This window comes from Branchiostoma floridae, chromosome 17 (assembly GCF_000003815.2).
Source record: "Branchiostoma floridae strain S238N-H82 chromosome 17, Bfl_VNyyK, whole genome shotgun sequence".
NCBI classification, from domain to species: Eukaryota; Metazoa; Chordata; class Leptocardii; order Amphioxiformes; family Branchiostomatidae; genus Branchiostoma; species Branchiostoma floridae.
In genome coordinates, this window is record NC_049995.1 from 9,523,722 (window position 1) to 9,540,313 (window position 16,592).

Genomic DNA, 16,592 nt, shown 5'->3' on the forward strand with positions numbered 1-16,592 from the left:
AGAGATAGCTGTTCAATTCTTTTAACTGCAAACTGGATTAAAACATTTTTCAGGGTTTCCACAATACCATGGCGTATACTGTACGAAGAATCTTAGAAGCAAAGAATAAGATATTAAAGAAATAGTCATTTGTTGAGTCTATCACCTCTCCACCACAAGATGTCAATCATATCATTCTAAATGGATACCTACAGAGACTTTGCGAAGTGGCATGGAAAACGGAAAAAAGGCTATTTTACGCATACAACGGATATAGGTTAGCCCACGGATAAAGGTGAAGTAGCGTGAGATGAAACTCTTAGATGAGGCTGCCAGAATATTACTAGCCAGGCCAAGTTTAAAGGATCTCTTGAGCCCTCACGTGCCACATGGTCCTTCAAAATGTGACAACTTTTTTTTTAAAATTTTCCGACATTTAAACGTCAAGTACTGAGGGAAGAGTTTGCCATTTTAGCATCATTTCCAACATCTGTAGACTATATGTCACTAGACAGGACAAGTTTGAAGTATCTCTTGAGGCCTCACGTGCCACGTGGTCCTTAAAAAATTTGACAACTTTTTTTTTTAATTTTACGACATTTAAACGTCAAGTACTGAGGGAAGAGTTTGCCATTTTAGCATCATTTCCAACATCTGTAGACTATATGTCACTAGACAGGACAAGTTTGAAGGATCTCTTGAGGCTTCACGTGCCACGTGGTCCTTAAAAAATATGGCAACTTTAAAAAAAAGTTTTACGACATTTAAGCGTCAAGTACTGAGGGAAGAGTTTGCCATTTTAGCATCACTACTAACACCTGCAGACTATATGATGTCACAGGACAAGTTTGAAGGATCTCTTGAGAATTCACGTGCCATGTGGTCCTTCAAAAATGTGACAACTTTTTTTTTTAATTTTACGACATTTTAACGTCAAGTACTGAGGGAAGAGTTTGCCATTTTAGCATCACTACTAACAGACTATATGTCACTAGACAGGACAAGTTTGAAGGATCTCTTGAGGCTTCACGTGCCACGTGGTCCTTAAAAAATATGGCAACTTAAAAAAAAAGTTTTACGACATTTAAGCGTCAAGTACTGAGGGAAGAGTTTGCCATTTTAGCATCACTACTAATACCTGCAGACTATATGTCACAGGACAAGTTTGAAGGATCTCGTGAGAATTGAAGTGCCATGTGGTCCTTAAAAATGTGACAACTTTTTTTTTATAATTTTACGACATTTTAACGTCAAGTACTGAGGGAAGAGTTTGCCATTTTAGCATCATTTCCAACACCTGTAGACTATATGTCACTAGACAGGACAAGTTTGAAGTATCTCTTGAGGCCTCACGTGCCACGTGGTCCTTAAAAAATGTGACAACTTTTAAACATTTTTTACGACATTTTAACGTCAAGTACTGAGGCAAGAGTTTGCCATTTTAGCATCATTTCCAACACCTGCAGACTATATGATGTCACGTGAAAATCTTTCAGGGGTAATTTTAGCCTCTTCAAGACTGAGTGGTTTCCTCACCGATATTTTTTTCATCCTTGAAATAGTTGATCATCATTGAAAGTTTCCAACCCCACCAACTCACAAGAAAGAAAATGATAAATAAAGTTGATATCATATCATTGATGGATATAAAAAACAAGAATCCATATACAAACCGTGTTTATTGATAGATTTATTAGGACTAGGATGTAATCTGTATCTCTGTTATATTTCATCTGACCCTTACCTACCTCATGATTTCAACGAAAAGCGGCCTGTATGCCGCATGTGCTGGGATTCAATTTTTGAAAGCATCGCAACGTCCGGCATGTATCGCGGAAAATATTCTCGCATTTATTGAAATTTTACATACATAGTCGAATCATGACAGAAATAAATAAATTATAAATGTCATGAAATGATTCAAACCAGCGAAATGAATGTGCATCTGTCATAACTTTTTTTTTAGATTTTTTTTTCATGTGTTGCTGATGTCAAGTCCTGCTCTTATGTATAGTGCGTAGGACGCGGAAAATGTAGTGGTTCTTTGCGTTTGTACGTCACAGTTCTACACGCGGCGGCCGAACGCACGTGTTTCCACGCTCACGTGTACCTGGCGCGCTTTACGTAACGCCTCCAGGAAGCACGTTTTTACCTGCGGATATCCTGAACCAAATGTCGGTTATATAACGGCTTTTTTTTTCAAATTTTTAAAAGAAGTACACAGTTGTTATGTTTTTATTTCCTTTTTCGTATTGAAAAAAAACTAATTAAAGGATATCGTGGACCCTATTTTTGGCACAAACGCACACACGTCCCTAAATATGACTTTCTTATAGTTACTATTAATGTAACAGAAATGGGCAAAATGAACGCACGCGAATGATATATCAGCTTTGACTCTACTATGCATTTTGTACCATGTATATGTAATGATATATAGGGACTAGGTAGGTAGGTATATGTAATGATATATGATATTTATAGAATTATAGAAGTAACCCGTTTTCTGTATAACACTAAATACAGTTAGTATGTACTTGCCATGATAGAAATTTTTGCTTAGATAGCCAATAATTAACACATGATATTCTCTGCCAATGTAAGCTCTTAGAAATAACAACTAATTAGTTGGGTAACATTGGCTGTATACACAGCAAAACAATCCAAAAATAATGATTTGTATATTTCTTTCTTTTTTCATATTTTCTATTTAACTATAAACACGTGTACACGTGCCACGTGTTTTTATGGCACGTTGTTTTCCGATTGTTATACAACAGTTTTGGTTATATAAACTAGTTAAAAGCGTGCCAGTAAGAAAAGACCTTACATAAGAACGCACCATTCACGTGGTTGATCTTACGGCAGGGAAACTTCGGCACGCGGGTTGTACCATCCCACATACGGGGGCGTTTAAATATCTCTGAAAGACACTATATTGCCCGTATTTTTGTGTAGATAACTCTATATTTATGATGTAGATACATAGCGGCTTGTTTGTATACATAGAGTACTTGTATGATTGTCTGAGAAAGTGTCATAAACATTCTATTTGGTTCGGAATGGTATGGTCCGTCACCTGACTCAACGGTGTAATAAAGGCGCGAAATAGCCGGCCCCCAGTTTAACTCAGTCAACTTGAGGGTGTACTAATATTCACATGTTTGCCTCTTTTAAATGGACCTTGGATTTAATGACAACATCTTTGCCTGGTTTTCCTTCAGGATACGTTTCTTGATGCTGGAGATTCGTTTTGAGGTAAGTTTTGTCTTTTTGTCATTTAATTTGTTCTTTAATGGGGAATTAAGCTGCGGTGTGGCCCTATCATTTGCCAGTACTTAAAACATTTTTGCCTTCTTTGAAATTTAGCGTTGTCAGACTTGCCATTCTTCTTTCGCTTTTTGCTTATAGCATACCTATTGACAGAATGTTCCTGTCAATAATGCGAAAAAATCTTATTGACAGGAAGCACAGAAATATGTACCTTTAGAACGAGCTGAAATTTCTGAAATTTTTGTTGCCAAACCCAACAGCATTTTCTTAAGTACAGAATTCTATATTCAACCGTAGTCGCTGTTTGTGGGCACGGAATTCCAACCGGAAAAAGGCAAAAGAAACGACCCGCCCCCCCCCCCCCCCAAAAAAAAAAACACACACTGAAATTCTGATAGAAAATAAAGGCAATACACAAATAGTCAACATTTTCTCTTCTTTTTGTTGATAGCTGCTTTCTTTTCAACGTGAGTTTTTGATTAGTATTTTACAGTTTATTTCCAAATTTTGTAACGTCTATTCTACCAATAATGGCGCTAGAGGAATTAGTCAAAGTTATACTGTAAAAGAGAAAATGTTCGCGGTGGTTTTATGCATGCAGCTTTTGTTGGGACCTATTTTCTTCAGATTCAAAACCGCGATCTGAAATGTGTTATTCTTTCTTCTACCCGCATAACCCCTTCTTTGAACCGCGAACTTAAAACTACCGCGAATATTCCATTTTCGCCCGCGAAATTAAATCCTCGCAAACATTACATATTTTACAGTGCCATATATGTCTATCAATTATCTTCTCTTAAGGACTTCCATCTTTTTTATGTCTATTCATTTTAGGTAGCTAGTTACCCTAGCTCTTTTTCTAACATATTTTACGTAACGTGCCAAAGAATTGTTTTCAGAATTCTATTGAAGGTAAGTGCTTCTATACAGGTAGGACTCTATCTGTACTTTGCCTGAACACGTTGTCTTCATTTTATGTAAGGTACTTAATTCTATTAAGAGTTCATTTTCTATAGCTAGATGTTGCATACCTAATATGGCGTGTAGCTTAGGCCATCACGTTTGGTTACCATGGTGATAGTAGCTTAACATTTCATATTTTACAGTACCATATAACTATGTCTATCAATTATTTTCTCTTAAGGACTTCTAACTTTTTTACGTCTATTCATTTTATATAGCTGATTACCCTAGGTCTTTTTCTAACATATTTTACGTAACGTGCCAAAGAATTGCTTTCAGAATTCTATTGATTGTAAGTGCTTCTATTTAGGTAGGACTCTATCTGTACTTTGCCTGAACACGTTGTCTTCATTTTTTGTAAGGCACTTCATTCTATTAAGAGTTCCTTTTCTCTATTGCTAGATGATGCATACCTTATATGGTGTGTAGCTTAGGCCATCAAGTTGGTTACCATGGTGATAGCATACAACTGGTCGTCACAGCGACGGCTGTCATTTCTGAAGTAGAAAAACCATGTTGTATATAATTTCATCTGATATAACACTAAAACAATTGGACTGATATCAAATAGAATATTAGGTAGCTAAGATTTTCTGACACTACATGATTCATGAATTTTTACCGTCTTTTTCTGTTCGTGGTTTTAGCGGTGACGAACTTAAAATCAGTGTTTGCGATACTGTGAAATTAAAACAGTTATACACACTCCAATGTCTAACTGCAGCAAAATTGAATCATCACGAACTTACAGGTTTTAACTATCCTATAAAAACAAAACTGTATTTAAATCCAAGAAAAAAAACGGCTTGGATTTAGTTGCTGATGCCTTCTTATGAATATATGTAGTAAGCCTTGTCCATAATAGTTCGCAAACAGTACCGTAGTCCAACTTGGGACGCATAAATTATGCTAATGTTACTCACATGTCATTAGTTTTGCAACTTATCTCTTGGCGTACTTATTGCTGAGTGGGTGCTGATTTGCATAACGGCAGTGTGGTCAAATGGTTGCTCTTGGCAACGCTAAATGACAGCGCTTGCAAAACGCGCCAAGCCATGCATATATATAGATGTCAAACATGAGTTAAGTCACTTAAATACATTATCTTTATTCTGCCTAACACAAGCAGTGCTTTGCCAATTAAACAGTTTTAGGCTACTATATGTTACCACATAACAAGGAAGATGTCCCTGTAGCTAAACTGGTAGCAAACTCACAGTTGAGGTCCTAGTTCTAATTAGATGCTCGTGGTAGACCCCGGTTCAAATCCTCGCAATGGCATCTGGGTTGGGGCTGTACTCGTCTTTGGGAAATGTCGATAATGTTAAATGGGGGTCCCGTGTTCGAAGAGGCATCTGAACTACGTTATTGAATCCATAGCTAGCCACCCTAGCAAGCCTGTAATGATAATAGTTCATTGCAAATTCTTGCCCGAGGGCTAATTGCAGGTACAATGTAACATAAATCGGGACAAATAAACAAATAGTGTAGAGCAGTGTATCATATGTCTACTCTAGTCTAAAAGCTAGCTCTAAACCGTAACTTGCTGGGTTTGACTTCTTTCCTTGAGACAGTGGAAGACGAAGGATCCCACCTTTTCTATAATGTGTGGGTTCTGTGATGTTAGGAGGAATGCTACTTTTGTTTGTAAACACGGGGAAATTTTGGAGGAATTTAGTGGCCTCCTTAAAAAGTTCGTTTCTTTCGTGATCGTAGAATTAACAATTTGAAATGAGATGTGTTCCGCCATACTATAATAACATACTATGCCACAGAAACAGCAAGTTTTATTGCTGTCCTGCTGTGAGCCACTAGGCAATACAAGGTCAAAGTGAGCAACAACAAGAACATCATTATAAGCTGTCACCTACGAACTTATGAATATTCATAAGAATGTCACATAGGCTTGCAGGTTGCTTTTCGTGTCAGGATTACCATGACCTTTTGTCGACTGGTAATTTGCATAATGGCGTTACAAGTCGACATCGACACCCCTCTGCCGTCACCTGACCGAAGTTCTGAACACTCATTATGGCGGCTTAGGCGGCCATTTTGTTTTTGCTTTTAGGACCATTCCAAGTGAATTTTATGGATGACATCCTCGGCAGGCTAAAACAAGGGCTCTAAATACTGGGGTCAACTTAGACCGGTGCAAGTTTAATATTACTTGTAGCAAAAGAAAATTTACTTGCACAACGCAACAAAGTAGTAGATTAGACAGATGCATCTCCACTTTTGGAAATTTACAAATGTAAGTAAAGGGGGATACATGAAGAGCACAGGTTTGGATTTTTTTTCATATCGTATTTTATTGTTGGTTTTAAATTGTACAACGGCTTGTTTCACAAAGAGGTGAATTTATGCCTTATTAAAAATATTAAGTGTTTACAACTGGATGAGATTCATAGATTTCTTTTGGGCGCTTTGAATGACATAAATCACTATAATTCAGTGCCCCTAGAAGTGGTAGAGAAACTCAACACCATTACATCTAACTTTAAAAACTACCTGGACATGTCAAAGTCACTAACTTGTATGCAAATGTAACTCATATGCAAATCATGTCTGGATAGTTCCTTTGGTTATTCAACACCATAGGAACTGTTAGCATTGTAGAGATGAAATTGTTTTTAAGTATTGTTTACATGGATGTTTAACCTCAAAGAACAAATTTAGGCAATTTTTTCCTTTGTTCCAGATGTGTACGTACAAAGTTGGCAATTCATTCAAGAATAGTTTAGATTGGGCACCCACCGAACTAGCTTTTTATTTCTACCAATACACTTCCACGTGACATCTTACCATTTTTTTTATATTTTCTTGACAGGCTGATTATTTCCGGAGAGGAAAAAACTTTACTTTTTTACTAGCCCTCGTTTAATCCTATATTGTTGTTGTACTCGGTACATGCTAGTATACATTACTGACTGAATACGTGCTCACCATACTAGATTTTCCGTTAAAAGCAAACGGGCCAGCTAAAAAGGTCAAGCTCCCGTAGCCATAGCAGTGCACACCTGCTCACTAAGGAAACAATTGAAGCCTGGATGAAAGTGATTCGCTCGGTGAATGTTTTACAAACCCAGGCGACTTTCCGCGAAGCTCTAAACGCAGAGACGGCACCAACAGTAGGGACCTCCGGGCTACGTGTAAGTCAGCTGACATTTCAGTCATAAAGCAGTCGCTAAGATAGAGGAGCTTAAAAGGGGTTTCCGAATGTACCAAAAGATAGAACTATGTCAAGGTGGAGGCAAAACGGTTTGCCTGTTTTTCCCCTCGACACCCAGCCGTTTATATCAACAGGATAAGCACGTACTCAGAACCTAGCGTATGCCAGACGCCGATCGGCTTGTCTTGTGAATTGTTTTTACCAATTACTGTTTACTGTGAACTGTCAACAACAACAACATGACATATTTTTAACCCTGGTCAGTGGCAATGTTTGTTTTTAATTGAAAAGAATTCATCGAGGTAGCATACGGTTTTTCTTCGGAAACGTCTACACTGTATATGATATACAGGATATTATATTCATATGCGAAAACGATCTTAACCCGCAAACACCCCAACTCCAACATGAAATATTGTGTTTGTCCTCTGTATGTATCATTACTTCAATATGATATCTGAAATTTTGGAATTATTATACTAATTTTGTAGAAAAATAAGAGGCAAGCAGAGTTAGTATCCTTGCTGTAAAAGCGCGGTCTAACCGTTTGCATACATCGTAAAAATTAACATAAATTGTGATAATTAGCATAATCTATTCACACCTCAGAATGTCAAAATGTTCCTCTTACATTGACAATGCAGTGTACGTACAGTTAACACAAACAAAATTAAAAAGAGGATACTACTGACCGAAACATAACCGGGTCTGTTTGGACTTTGTTTGGTTATTTCAGATGCAAAACAAATGTTATGGTGCTTTATGGTGAGTTAATTATATGATTGTTTTGATGGCGTCTGTTTTGACGTACACATAAATATATACGACGGATAGCAACAACTAGAAAAAATACTCAACTCTATCTTAAGTCATTGTTTGATTCATTTGTATAATTTGTGGTCAATCTAGTGTTAACTACAAGTCCCTTGTGTCATTCATATTGCTTATCTATTTTAACATGAACACTGAAGAATTCAACAATTACTTGTTATGTTAGGACAAAAGAAGTAAATTCAAGATTGAGTATAGTATTACAAACATGGCACTAAAAACGTAGTATTTCGTTTTCCTGTAAGCTTGAAGCGATAATTGCTTTCTGCTAGTGTTCATTTCTTTTTACCTCAATGAAAAAGGCCGTACTGTTTTCGTTGTGCCTGTGTGTATGTTTGTGTTTCTTCTTATTTGTCGTCAGTATAACTTCAGAACCTCTAGACGTATTGTGATGATATTTGGTATGTAGGTAGATCTACAAAAGATGATGGTCAAGACAAAGTTTTGACCTCGTGGTAGCTTTTCTTGATGTTTTATGTCGCCTCATATGTCTCTCTCTAGTTATATGTGCTTTGCGTCGCCTGTCCACTTCACAAATGTAAACATAGAACAACAAAAGACATAACAACATATACAAGACAAGCTAGGCCCACACATTAACCCAAAATTGATCTTATGTATTTAATTTATTCACATATATCTATTGGGGATTGGGGAAAAATAGCAAAGTGCTTATGACAACCCCAATTCTCAAAGACACAAATATAAAACAATAACATTGAGCAAAAACATAAGTCAATGTATACATGAAAGAACATTTAGTTAGCATTCAAAAGCTTGTCTATTCACTCATTCCGATTAACATATAGTGCGTATAATGACATTGAATGCCAAAAAAAGATGAAAAAAAGATGAAAACTATATTTCACTTCTTTGCAGACTGAACTACGTCTTCATCATTCAATACTAACAACACTTCATTTTGTTGAAATGACCTACTTCAGTAGTGACCTAATCTACCAGTATTGTAAATACGGCTTTTATTGCATATAGCATATCTCGTAACAACAAAAAGGAATGAAAACCACCCAGTCTAGTTCTTGTAAATTGTAAAAAGTAGCACATACATGGTTATTAATTTAACATGAAAAGTAAAAGCTTGAAGTTTGCTGTGCAGTGGTGAAGTTATTTGAAGCAAATATACACATATGAACAGATTGTATATATATACAATATCAATCATAACCCAAACATCGATATGACACCGAGTACATTTCAAATTGAGCATAATCAGAAGTTGCAAGTAGATTTTGGAAGACCAAATAGCGTAAATTTGTAACATTTTGATCTTTATCAAAGTGTGTATGCATAGATAATTCATACATACATGTACATACATACACACAGATGTAAGTACATGTACATTGACACTTTTGTAGGTTGTGTTGAAAGTTAATAATATCTGCAAATAGGAAATATATCTCATCATCTGTTTATGGAGATGTTTGTGTATTATAAAAGATCAAATTAATAAATTTGCAAATCCATAGAAAAGGCCGTTGTGTGGGACAATCACGAATAACTTACGCACTAAACTTGATTCTGGATAAGATAAAATGTTGTGGTGTTCGGGCTACATAGGATTTGTACTAACAAATAACGAATATGTATAAGTACCAATTCTACTGTCTTTACATTTAACAATAGAGGAATAGTTTATATGTGTAATGTCCACATTCAGCTACGATGTAATAGACTATATTCTGTAAACTCGTTTACATGTTTCAAGAAGCATGGAAATTATAGATATAGGTTAAGCATATCATAGTACACTTATCATTTCACGGAATCAAACTTACTCTATTGACCATTTGTATGCAATAGAATAAAATGCCATTGTAATAGTCGATCACATTGTTAGATTGCAAATGCAATTGTTGACTATTGTTATCATTGTACAATGAATACGATGATTGAATAAATAATAATGGTGCTTACTTTGTAAGGACCTGATACAAGAGAAGGTTTGCAGGATATTGTTTGAATTGCTCCGTTTCAACAAATGTTTTTGATCAATAAATTTTACGATACTCTACAAAATTAGGACCCACTTTTATGATAGCAACAACTAAGTAACACTTATATTGGAATGGTCTAAAATACAGTTGAAAGTCGCAATGATTTCTTTGATATCGGTACAAGTTTGTATTAATCTATTGTGCTAGAGAGGCTAAAAACGCTTTTAGACTGAACAGGCATCAACAAAGGAAGGATATATACTACAATCTTACACGACATGGACTACAATCTTACACGACACGGAAAAATTTCATCAACTTCCAGATGCGTAAGGTAAACTCGAGCCGTACGATACGAGAAAAAAACACAAGTGAATACAAATGATTTAACCAAGAAAATTGTTCTCATCTCCCGCGCATATCAATTCATAGCTAGGATAGAAAACCTGCTCTCTAACAAGATCTCTTCAATGCCACTGACGAAAGATAATGGATGTTATCTGAAACGTTTGACTGTTTTCAAAATCATATCCAGTTACTTGAGTAATTGCTATTTGGCAAACAAACCTACGTTCAATCGTATGAATAAATCAAAATGTTGAGTTTAACGTATCATTTACACCACTGGTTATACAGTCTAACCACTATGTGGTGTACATGTATATATCCATACTTAAGAGGATAGAGTACACATGAACAGAATCGACAAATACAGAAGATTAAGCAATTATTCCAACAAGCATACGTAATGAACAATTTATGAAGGATAGCAAATATCAATGACGTACTGTATATCGCATATGAACAGAATCCGTAGTTATCAAACAAAGAATTCACATGATAAATGTATGTACTAGGTAAAAGTCGGTATGGCGGCCTCGAAAAGGTGTCTTCTAACAAGAAACACCTGTTGCGCCGTACTTTCCACTGCACTTGGCGAATCTTATAGAGAAATGGAGAAACGAAAGAGTAAGAACATCGTGGTACAGCGAGTAATCGACACTATACGAGAAACACGTTTGGGCTTTATGGATAGAGCCTCAGCAATGGCTCGACATATAACAGCTTGTTTCGCTAACCCCTATGGTTTCTACTAGCCCTTAGGCGGTTAAAACATAATGTTTGAAGTTATCCGGCGTACGTTTATCTTTGCTAATGGCCGCATTTTTAAGCTGAGGCAAAAGAATCGATGAAGAGTGTATTTCGTTGCTTTTTACAAAGTATTTCCTGCATGGAAATGACAGTCTTGTAGTTTTGCGTTTGTTAGAAGCTATAGATCGCTACTATGGCACTTGCTCCAGCTCGATGTGTACTAGAATTCGTTAGCCCATGTAGTAAGATGCTTCAAACACTGTAATTGTACTTATGCTTTATCAAAACGGCCGGTGCTTAGCTTTTACAAGCATAGAGGTACAGTAAAGGTCTTTCATTCGTTTAATTATCAATTAAAAGTACATATAATCAACCTATTCAAAAGCGCAGCACAAAAATGACATGATGAGTCGACATGGTTGGAGTTCATACGGTGTTTTGCAGCAATATGTTTCTGATACAACCTCGGAGGTTTGAAAGTATGATATTAGTATGTTTTGCGTTTCGGACTATTTCCTCAACAGCTTCTTTGGCATTGTGAACAGAAATCTACAGCTAGGTAAACTTCTTCGGTTGGATACATTCGTACGTTCACTAGTTACTGCTGGCTCCCGCAAGATGTTACGCACGAATGCAGAAGCTATGTAAGCATATGATTATCAATACGAACACCAGTACTTGATAAAAAGATGTGATACAACTTATGTCATCATTACTGAACTTGCAATTACATGTGTTGCAAAATGTAAACCATTATACACTTTGATACTTAAACTGAAAGGAGAAAATATCAATTTTGTACCGCGTACAAGGAAATTGAAATATGTGAGACTCTTCAAATCTATATCTATAACTGCACACGTATTTCCGAGTACTCAGGGCAATACACGATGGCATACAACGTTTTCATACAGAGTCATAACAAGATTGTATTCCAATATACCTAACAACAGGCGTGTACAATTGAGCAATGATACTACAAATACAACGTAGACATTGGTCCCAATTTGAGTTTGTCTTCCAGTTAAGAAGTAGGGTGTTTTTTGCCAAACGGTACGGGCTTTTCGGTAGTTTACATATCTTGTAGTCGTGTAACGTACGTGCTGGGTTTTTGGACCAAGACCCAGAGTTTCTGGGTTCAAATACTGTCATTCTACCGATCTTGTGTCCTTTGAAAAGGCACTTTGCATGGATGAGAGGTGTAAAAATGGGTACCTGACGTCCGGGTTGGAAGGTACAAAGCGGTGAAAGGGGATGGAGAGAAAGAGGCGGTATGAGCTTAAACTTCCAGTACCGTGCCCAAGACACAGTGGATAATGAATGAAGACCTTTATTGTACAGTTTTGCCGAAACGAGCTACGTACAGGTCACAACAAGTCAAAGCATGTGTATATAGGAACATAAAAGTATCACAAATCCAGTCTGACACAGAAGTTCGGCTTCTTCTCACTTCTTGGTAATGGTGAAAATATGGGATTGTATGGGGATAGCTATGGTCGGTAACCCACTGCCCCTACGGCCACATAAAGGCTATGGAACTACATTTACCTACATAATTGACCTACACATCGCTGGTACTTCGCATACCTTGCCTAGATTAATTATTGTCTTAACCAAACATACGGAAACTACGCAATAGTACTAGTAGAAACGGAATGTTATGTTTCAGCTATGTTGAATAGTAGAGAAAGGTTGTCAATATTTACTTACATATGCACTCATATGGATTGAAGTAATTACATATATTACGATGTCTTTTATCCATATGTGCAAACACTAGAATGATATGAATGCTGCCAGTTTTGTTTAGTTTGAAGTAGATAGAAAGGTTTGCCAGGTTAAATGCATATCATATTTATAGTATAGCAGTTTGATATACATGTGTCGTTATGTTCTGAAATTTGTTTTGTTTTCATAGTGACACATCATTCACTCATTTTGTTGTTGTTACGACGTTTTATACTATGTAACTTTTGTATTGTGATGTTCAACTAATATGTCTATCTTTTCTTTTTGGCTTATTACATCAATGAATATACGTACTATATGCGGTTTAATTGGATTTATCATTAATGATTCATTGTTCATTTCCTACGTCGCGGTCATTTTATAAGCTTTTGAGGTTCTAGCTATCCTCACACAGTTGTTTACATTCCGATTCATTTCCTTTATATTTGTTATCACTTTCTTTCTTGTACAAATAAACAAACAAAATAACAAATTACTGGGTGGAAGCGTTAAAAATATACGTTACGGGTGTATACATAGTAAGTTCAAAGATTGATATGATATACGTGGTCTAAGAAATAATAACCTCATGTAATCATAAGGGTTAAATGTGATCTATAGCTACTTTGACAATCACATATTTGTGTATGGGTGTTTTAGTACAATGTTTTGTACCATACAATGTAATATATTAACGTTTGACGCCGAATCGAATATACCGAGCTAGCGTACACCAAACGTTGTTGGAAAAACATCAATATTAATATTATAAGCTACACCAAAAACACTTCATTTTGAACTTCGGCGATACACTCGTCAATACGGTCATGTTTGTGATGTGATCATCCTACCCACCAGAACATACAATACAATACATACTATAACAACCTATGTAAAACGAAAACTGCTACTAAAAACATATGGTAATATCTAACATGTAGAAGACAATCTCGCGCTTGTTTCGTTCTTGTGTCTGTGCGCTCAAGAGCTGTCCACAATACGGCACGGTAGTGTTCATAATACGGGAAGCTCGCCATTCAAACTGACAGACGCTGTACAAGTTTCTGAGCCTCCTACCATGTGACTCATTCCTGCATGGTTTTAGCCAATGGAATGTCTTAGTGTCCCCTGGGGATTTGGCAAACTGCAAGCAGTGGTCCTGACGTCTTGTAGGAGTTTCGAGGAGCTAAGCGATACATCCAAGGGTAGAACTATAATCAGTAGGCGAACGACCCAGTGTGGTTATGCCCGCTTTGACTCGGAACTACTCAATCTTGCCTGCATGTGTGCTTAGTTGTACGGCCTGGACATCATACCAGCCAGGCAACTCGAGAGTTTTACACGCTACATACAACAGTGCTAAATCATCTAAATCAAGACCGTGTTTCTGTAGATACCTTACCATGTGCAATCAACGGTTTGCTTTACTAACAATATGGTCGTCAATGATTGAATGAGCGCTCTCATTGTACGTTTCTGCCCAACCGAGCTAAGTACAGGTCACAAAACTTACACATGTTGGTAAGCAAAAGGACCGTAGTCTAGCCGTAGTCTCGAGCCTATAAGTTTGACTTCTTCTCGCTTCTTGGCAATTATGAACATTTGGATTGTACGAATTTTGCTATGGTCTGCCACGGAACGTATGATGAATACAAATTGTGCAGTGCTATTTTTCAGGGAGTCCACTTCTTTCAATATGACTGAATGAGATATGTTTCTAACATCAACATACATAGTACAGTCTATCATGAAGTATACTTCATCAGCGTCTGACGCGTGTGAGGTACACAACTGACAGACTCTTTGCCCTAGAGGAGTGCGGTTATGTCCTTTTGATTGAATCCGCAGGTCGTGGCAACTGTGGCAGTCACAGTTACGCATTTTGACTTCTGGAGCATTCTGACAAACGGAGGCGTACACGCAAGCTAGCGCAGGCAAAAATACTATCATACAATGATAGGAAAGTCCGTGTTTGCTGGAAATGATTCTGATATAGATAGGTCATTGCAAATTCGTGCCCGAGGGCTAACTGCACTTAACATGAATGGGGATAAACAATCAAGTAGTGTAGACCAATATAGAATATGTCTACTCTATTCTAAAAGCTAACTCTAAACTGTAACTTATGGGGTTCGACTTCTTTTCCCGAGACAACGGAAGACGAAGGATCCCACGTTTGTATATTTCTGTCTACACATTCAATCTTCAAGTTGGTAATCTTAAAGGCATATAAATGTTTCAACTGTATATCTGTTGTTCATGCGACTTGTTTGTATATGTAGAAAGAACTGTTCCACTTCTGTAGTGCACATCCAAATAGCAATGCTGTGTATTTGATATATGACACAGAGTGTATCTATATACGCGCAAAACCGTGATTGTCAATGATACCGTTGGCATACGTTGTTGAATCTTTTTAGAGTAAGGAACAACACTTGAACTTGGTCGGCGTTTCATCAGCCCATGGTGCTAATACCAACAATATTCCTACATGATAAGGAATTGAACATGTTTAACACCTGTTGCTATCACATAAACTTGCCAATCTCTTCTAGCAAACACATCTAAACGTACACGTAATGCGATGATATCTAGAAGTGATCCCAATACAGTTTTATGCCGTATAAATATCAATACAATAATAAATGAGAACCTATATTGTACATTTTTGCCTAACCGAGCTATAAGTACAGACAAAACATATACAAACATAAAACGTATCATAGATAGTCTAACACAGAAGTTCGGCTTCTTCTTGCTTCTTGGTAATGGTGAAAATGTAGGACTGTATGGGTTTAGCTATGGTCGGTTTGTCAAAACGAGTGCTACTCATGTGTCTTAAGTGAGAGAATCTACTTTCTATGTAACAAAATAGAGTATTTCTATCATTGACATACATAGTACAGTCAGAATGAAGAGTACTTCATCATCTACCATGTTTGAAGTACGAAATTGACAGACTCTTTGTTCTAGAGAATACATATTTGGCCTGACTTGCAAATGTGCTTCGCAAAGCAGACCAAAAGAAGGATATTTAAGAAATATACCGTTGAAATTACCAATCAACTATTCCAAAGATCCCGAAGGTATACTATGATGGTAAAACCGTCACTTCTGACCAATGTTGACCTGACCTGGTATGCTATATGATACGATACAGATGTACCGAAAATACGTGGTACCACCTTCAATACCATAGAAGAAGCTTTGGGTACGATAACAAAATATGCTACTCTATGTATATCAATGTAGAATAAGAATTAATGGAATATAGTAAATGAAAACATTTTTTTCATACATATATTCCTAATGGATTAAGTATAGGTCACAACAAACGAAGAGTATACAGATACATACATAAATGGTCAAGCTAACAAGGCAAGTAAATTCGGGTTCTCCTTACTACTTTGCTGGAAAAGTACATAAAGATAATACGTTTTATGACCAAAGGCTTCTCTAAACTTATTAGAAATATGAATTCATCTGTAGCCAAGCCAATTTCTATCAGATCATATCAACAGTATTAACATAGACTTACTGGATCACCGGTTTGACATGCGATGGGAAACAGGTCAAGACATATAGAATACTAATGTACA

General features: G+C 36.7%; 1 long non-coding RNA gene across 1 annotated transcript in view; it reads right to left on the reverse strand.

Annotated features, from left to right (window-relative positions):
- Positions 1-8,809: 8,809 nt before the first annotated feature.
- LOC118404840 overlaps positions 8,810-16,592 on the reverse strand; it is a 35,525-nt gene continuing 27,742 nt past the window's right edge. The window contains exon 3 of the long non-coding RNA XR_004829816.1: positions 8,810-11,115. This is a non-coding gene — a long non-coding RNA (uncharacterized LOC118404840). The remainder of the gene's footprint in view (positions 11,116-16,592) is intronic.